The sequence below is a fragment of the Rattus norvegicus genome, chromosome 3 (assembly GCF_021556685.1).
Source record: "Rattus norvegicus strain SHRSP/BbbUtx chromosome 3, alternate assembly SHRSP_T2T, whole genome shotgun sequence".
Classification (NCBI taxonomy): domain Eukaryota; kingdom Metazoa; phylum Chordata; class Mammalia; order Rodentia; family Muridae; genus Rattus; species Rattus norvegicus.
The window spans coordinates 15,724,495-15,732,444 of NC_141536.1; positions in this window are offsets into that span (position 1 = coordinate 15,724,495).

The window sequence follows — 7,950 nt, forward strand, 5'->3', positions numbered from 1 at the left end:
GCTGGCTACTGAGTTGATTTCTCCCTTGTGGCTATTTTCCCCTTTACTACTTGGGGTTTGGTTTTTATTCCCCCCCTATTTTCCCAAGGTCAAAGATCAAATTATTGACTGGGGCTCCTTCTTTCTGTCAATATGTGCATCGATAGCTAGCCTTCCCTCATAGCATTTCTTTATCTAAGTTTGCTGTCTTAGTCAGGGTTTTACTGCTGTGAACAGATGCCATGACTAAGGCAGAAGACTGGCTTCCGGGCAACTAGGAAAAGGGTCTTAAAGCCCATGCCCACAGGGACACACTTCCTCCAACAAGGCCCCACCTCCTAATAGTGTCACTCCCTGGGCCAAGAATATTCAAACCACCACATTTGCCATAATTTTTTTTCTCTCCTTCCTTCTGCCTCCTCTTTCTCCCTTTCCCCCTCCCTCTCTTCCTTCCTCTCCCCACCCCTATCTCTGGGCATGGTCTTACTATTTACCCTAAGCTAGTTTCAAAATTGCCAAGTAGTTTAGACTGGCCTTGAATTCACAGCAATCCTCCTTCCTCAGTCTCCTGACTACTCAACTGTGCCTCATTTCCTCTTGAAGTGTTTCCTAATCCCCCTTGTGATTCTTTCCTCTGATCCACTAGTTATCTAGGTACAACGTGTTGTTGGATTTCCACACGTTTGTGAGTCCCCACATTTCCTTCTGGTGTTGGTTGTGAATTGTTGTGTGCCTTGAGACTGGAGAAAATACTTTGACCCAAATAGTTTTAATTTGTTGCTGAGACTTGTTTGAGGTCCAACCTGGGGAATGCTATGCGGTCACTTGACAAGAATGAGCTCCCAGCTCCTTGGAGGGAGGACATGGACCTATGCGGGTTAGATCAGACTCTGACTCAGCATTTTCACCTCATTTCTCTGTTAAATTTTGTGGATGATGCAGCCATATTAAGACAGTTCTGTTTGTTGGATTGTCTGTATTCCCCTTTAATTGTTACATTTTGCTTCTCTTAGGGGGAGATCTTGCGATTAAGTTTGCATGTGTTCACAGCTTTTATATTTCCTTTGAGGATTGCCACTTTTATTGTTATAAAAGATGTGTGTATTTTATGTATGTGTGCCTCAGTGTGTGTGTGTGTGTGTGTGTGTGTGTGTGTGTGTGTGTGTGTGCACCACACATGTGCAGATATGTGCAGAGCCTGGAAAAGGGTGCAGCATCCTCTGGAACTGAAGTTACACATGGTTGTAACCCCCGCCTGATATGGGAGCCAGCACTGAACACAGGTTCTCTGCAAGAGCATCCACACGTCCTGACTGCTGACCCGTCTCTCCTGCCCTAAAGTAGCCTTCTTAGAGTGGCTGTGTGGCCCTCACCTGTAATCTCAACCCTGGGGACTGAAGATAGGAGAATCATGAAGGTCATCCTCAGCTACGACATGAGTTTGAGGTCAATTTGATCTACACAAGATTCTGTCTCAAACAAACAAAAAATAGTTTTCTTGTGTTGCATAAGAATTTTTGTCTTTTAAGGCTGTTCTGTGTCATCTTACGACAGTCACTTCCAGCCCTCTTTTCTTTGCTATTTGTATCATACAGCATTTATTAGTGCAAAGCTCGATGAAAGTTTGGCTTTCATAGATGGTATATAGTTGGATCTGTCATCTGTCATCTACCTACCTACCTATCTATCTGTCTGTCTGTCTGTCTGTCTGTCATCTATCGATCTGTCATCTGTCAATCATCTATCAACCACTATCCATCCATCCATCTATCCATCCATCCATCCATCCATCCATCCATCCATCCATCCATCCATCCATCTATTGTGTTCTGCTTGCATGTATGTTTGTGCACCATGTGGATATAATACCCTTGGGCCAGAAGTGAATATTGGATCCCTTGAGACTGGAATAGTGGACAGTTGTGAGCCATCATGTGGGTGCTGGGAACTGAACCTAGGCCCTCTCACAAGAGCAACCAGTAGTAACTGCTGAGCCAACAGGAACCCCAGATCATGTTCCCATCTTTTAACTTTCAACTTTACTCATATGTGTGACTCTGAAGCCTGGCTTTCATAGATGGTATGTAGTTAGATCATGTTGTCTTTAATATAATTATTGTATGAGCTTATCTACCTGTCTATCCATCCATCATCTATCTCTCCACCCATTATCTACATCTATTATCTATCTATCTATCTATCTATCTATCTATCTATCTATCTATCTATCTATCTATCATGTGCACATACATGTCTGTGCATGTGTGTGTGTGCAGTGGGAGTGCCTGTGCCGTGATGCAGATGTGCAGGACACTTGCAAGTGTTGTTTCTCTCTGTCCATTGTGTGGGTCGCCGGGATAGAACCCAGGTCCTCAGGCTTAGCAGCAAGCACCTTGACTTGATGAGCCACATCCCTGGCCCTAATCACGTGATTTTCCCCCATTCTCTCAGTTTCTACTTTTGATGGGAACATTCTATCCGCTTCCATTTACCGAGGCTACCGACATGGCGATGCTACACCGTAAGCACTGTTGCATGTTGGCTGTGTGCCCTGTGACACCTTTGGGTCGTCCACCCCTCTGCTGCGGCTTCCCTTCCTCTTAAGCCTGCTTCCCTAGTGCGCATTTGCGTCCCCTTGTCATCCTTTTCACTTATTTGTTGGAGTCATTTCTCCTGTGGTCACTCTGGGGATTTGAACGAACAACTTATCATAATATAGTTCATTTTAATATCAGTTTAATTACAACAGTATGAAATTTCCAGCCCGCAAGGCCCCCTCCCCTCCCTCTTGACTGTGGTATGACTGCCCTACGAATGGTGTTTCTCCTCCACCGCTGGCCATCAGCACAGACTCCATCATTGCTTTACTCTGTTAGGATTTAAAATAGGAGAAAAGCTATCAAAAATCTACTTGTACTTTTGCTATGTTTACGTACATTGTGATCTTTTATATTCTATCTATCTATACATCTATAATCTATCATCTATTTATTATTTGGGGTTTGAAACAGAGTTTCTCTGTGTAGCCCCAGCTGTTCTGGAACTCACTATGTAGACCAGGTTGGCCTTGAACTCACAGACCTCTGCCTACCTCTGCCTCTACCCTTTGAATACTGGGATTAAAGGTGTGCTACCATGCCTGCCCTGATCTTTTTTTTATTATTATATTTACTGTGTGTGTATAGTGTGTATGGTGTGTGTGTATGTGAGTGTGTGGTGTGTTCATGTGTGTGTGGTGTATGTGTGTGTCCATGTGTATATGTATTTGTGTGTGCAGTCATGCACATGGATGTATGTGTATGTGTGCATGTGTACATATACGTGTGTGTGTGCATATGTATATATGTGCATATCTATGTGTGTGCATCAGAGAATAGTTCTTGGGAGTTAGTTCTCTCTTGTCACCTTGTCTGATCCAAGGATCAAGCCCAGATGGTCAGGCCTGTGAAGCACCTCTCCCCCGAGCCTTCCTGCCAACCCCAGTCTTTATTTCCACACATGAACTGGAATCACCACTGGGAGCCTTCATTTCACTGGCCTCCATGGTGGCTGACAAGAGGTCAACTGTCCACCATACTTTAGTTCCCTTGTATGTGGTGAGTCGCGTCCCTCTGATGCCTTCATATTCCCTACTTTTACCTTCCAACAGTCGATGCTGTATATGGGATGGATCTCTTTGATACACAGTAATTTGAGGATCGCTGATTTTTCTCTGATGTGTAGACTGTTTGCCATCAACTTTGGGTGGTTTAAGGCCATTGTTTTTCTAAGTCTCTGTCTCTCAGTCTCTCTCTCTTCCCTTCCTCCTTTCCCTTCCTCCCTCTCTGCCCACCTCCTTCCAGGACTCCCACTTGCGTATACGGCACACTTGGTCATGTCTCAGAGGTCTAGACCGTGTTTTTCTCCATTCTTCCTCCTGTGCTCCTCCCGTAGAGACGCTCAGCTGACTGTGCTTCTGTTCGTCTTCATTCACATCGGTGTCTCCAGCGAATTCTTCAATGTGGTTCTTTGACTCTTTTGACTCCAGCATTCCTGCTTGTGCATTTCCTATAAACTCTATCTCTGTCGGTTTTCTCTATTTGGCACGATTCTCATGCTCCCTCCACTTTTTAGATGTGGTTTCTCTTAGTCCTTTGAACATATTTGAAATAGCTGATGTGCAGTCTTTCCCCATAAGCCCGACATCTGTGCTTTCATAGGATCGGTCTCAGTGGACTGAGAGCTTCCTGTTTGTAGCCACATTTTCCCATTTCTTCGCGTGTCTCAATTTTGTCATAGGAACTGGATATTTCCAAAAAATTTAATGTGGCAACTCAGGAAATTCGGTACCTCCTTCCTTTCTCTATTGATTAAATTGTGATTGGCTTTGGTTGTTATCTGTTTAGAGTTTGGTGCGCTACCTCTGGGAAGTCTATACATTCTTCATCACATGTGACCGCTGATATCTCTTATGGTTAGTTTAGTGGTCAACCAATAATTGAACAAAAGTATTTTGAGATACCTGGAACCATTAAAAGTCTCCAAGTCCTTTTTAAAAATTTATTTATTTATTTATTTATTTATTTATTTATTTATTTATTTATCTATTCATTCATTCATTCATTTAATGTGTATACGTGCATGTGGTGGCATGTATGTGCATATACAGCACACCACAGAACACGTGTAGAAGTCTGGAAGACAGTTTGCAGGAGTTTGTTTTCCCCTTCCACCACATATGTCCCAAGGATCAAACTCAGGCTGTCTGGTTTGGGGGAAAGCACCTTTACCTGCTGAGCCATTGTGCCAGCCCCCAGGTCTCTGAGTCTTTCAGAAGGGTTACGTCCACGGGCACGTTGGCCATGCCTTCAATTCTCAGATGGTCAATATCCTGGTGGCAAAGAGCTTCCACATGATCATGAGTACTGCATGCACGAAGCCATTTTCACTTCCCGGGACATGCCCGAGCTTTTTTCATGCTTTCTTGAGAGACAAGAAACAAACACCAGAGAGTGGGGTCGTCAGTGGAAAACCCCGACAGGATCAATATGGACTGTTCTCTGGGAAGAGGGCTTGGAAGACACTCAGATTGGTTCTTCCCTTCCTGATGGCTACCCTGGCTGTGGGTCTGCTCTGCAGTTGCAGGAGAGGCTGCTGAGGACCTGAGGGTCACAGATGAGAGCAGAGAAGGTGGAAACTAAAATAAGCTTGCTGCCCTTGCCGGGAACTGGCTATTGCGATTCTTTTCCGGCTTAAACAAACACTCCACAGATTGCTACAATCCTTTGGTTAATTTCCAGACATCTGAAAAGGTTTTTTCTGACCTCCCCACCTCCGGTAATGTTTTCATTGCTTTTATGGAGGAAGGAATTTTCTCTGCCATTTTTGGTGATGTAACCTCTTTCTTCCTAGGGGTACGTACGTAAAGTAATAGGTTTGTTTTTGTAAATGTTGATGACATCTTAGACTAGATGAAATAGGGCAAGCTTCAGTGGTACCATGTAGCTAATGGGAGAGTCAACAGGAAGATAGGCAAAAATGTTAAAAGAGACGGATATAAATTAATATTTCCATCTTTGTGTTTATTATAGGAAAATGTTAGAGGTACTGATTAGCTCTTGACTTTGCTGTGTCAATCATTTGTGTCAATATTTACGGACACAATATAAACAGGATATATAACTTTAAAAAGAGTTATTGCCTGTGTGTGAGCACACGTGTGTGAGTGCAGGCCAGCACAAGGGCGGAAGATAGGGGACAATTCCCAGAGTCACCCTCCCTCCACACGGGATCTTGGGATCCAACTCAGGTGCCCAGGCTCTCACAGAGAGCGGGTTCGGTAGGAAACAGGGAAGATGTCAGGCGTGGTGGTGGTACAGGCCTTCAATCCCAGCACTTGGGAAGTGGAAGCAAGAGGTCTGGGTCCTCCTTCCTTGACTATGTAGTAAGCTTGAGAGCCTAGATTAAAAAAAAAAAAAACCTGGATGTCTGTGACACTTTCAGAAGATACAGCCTGGCACGGTGCAACATCTTTAATTCCAGCACTGAGGAGGCTGAGGCACCTTGAGGTCAAAGCCAGCCTGATATGATGGGTTCCTGGTCAGCCACAGCTATATAGAGAGACCCTGTTTCTAAACAAACAAGCAAGCAAACAAACAAACGTCCTCACAGTAGACTGTACAAACGGGCTGGAGAGATGGCTCAGCGGTTAAGAGCACTGACTGCTCTTCCAGAGGTTCTGAGTTCAATTCCCAGCAACCACATGGTGGCTCACAACCAACTGTAATGGGGTCTGATGCCCTCTTCTGGCCTGCAGACATACATGTAGGCAGAAAGCTGTATGATGTATACATAATAAGTAAATATTAAAAAAATAGACTGTACAAACTAATGCAAAATTCTGGTAGATAATGGAGAACACATGCTTTTCATATAACGTTAAAAGCAACGGAAGCTAGGGGTTGGGGATTTAGCTCAGTGGTAGAGCGCTTGCCTAGCAAGCACAAGGCCCTGGGTTCGGTCCCCAGCTCCTAAACAAAGAAAAAAAAAAGCAACGGAAGCACAGATGGAGTCTGGGGAAACTGGTAGATTAATTGCATTAAAGAGGGGGCTGTGCACGAACCACAGATCCTACTTCAGGCAACCAAGTTCTACTGAGACGGGCCAGAGTCTGCAGCAGATATTAGCATACGACAGACTTCAAATGCCTTTTTCAGAATAATCAAAGTGACAGAGAATAAACAACAAGACATAAATGAGTCAGGAAACCAAAAGAATTAGCCATTATCTGGCAAGTGATAGGTTACTTCCGTTAAAATAGCTCCTCGCAGGGCTGAGATTCTTAATATTCTGAGAGGATACGAGTTCAAGTTCAGAGACAGTAGATGTGGAAAGAGCTCAAAAGATCCTTTGAGAGATGCTATGAAGTTGTTATAAACGTGTATGGAATAGACACCTCCTTTAGAAATATGAAATAGACACCTCCTTTAGAAATATCTTTGGGAAGAAATAAAAAAGTCCATGTAAAACAAAAGCCACTGACGCGTTTGACCCAGGTAAAGGTGGCAGGAGAGAACGGATTCCACGAGGTTGGCATGTGACCTTCGTTTGTGCTCTGTGGCATTGTAACCCTCGACACCACACACACATATACATTAGCAATAGTGACGGGGGGATTAACGTTTCATTTATGGTGGAGGCAAAACCAACCAAATGTTCACAGAAGACACCAAGCTCAATCTACAAAACAGATTCTTTTGTTGATTTAATGAGGTCTAATAAAAACAAGCCCCAGTAAAACCTAATAATGGCGCCCAAACAAGTGGGCTGTGGATCCGATTGGAGAGGCGCATTGTTGCGGACAGAGAGGCCGCAGACGTGAATAGTGACGTCAGATGGAGTTCCAACCAAAGTCACAGCAACGGCTTTTGCAGGAAGACAGCCGACCATGATGGCCATCCATGCAGGATAAAAACCAAGGGGCTAGGTAGTGGCTCGGTGGTGAAGTGCTTGACACACGTGTAGGGCTAGAGTTTGATCTCTAGCACCCACATGCTGGTGCATGCCTGTAAGCCCAGTATTCAGAAGATGAAGATGGGCGGATCCCTGGGGTTCTCTAGCTAGCAATGCTAAGTCAGCATGCTCTAGGTTCTAGGTTCAGTGAGAAACACCATCTTAAAAGAAAACGAAAGAAGGGCTGCAGCAGTTAAGATCACTGGCTGCTCTTCCAGAGGTCCTGAGTTCAATTCCCAGCAACCACATGGTGGCTCACAGCCATCTGTAATGAGATCTGATGCCCTCTTCTGGTGTGTCTGAAGACAGTGACAGTGTACCCACATACATGAAATAAATAAATAAATCCTTAAAAAATGAAAAGAAAACAACAGAAACAAAAAGATGGAGAAGGATTGAGACACCCAAAGCTGTCACACATGCACATGAGCCCATACACACACCCTCCCAACCCATGCAAAGCAAGAAGAGCCACAACAA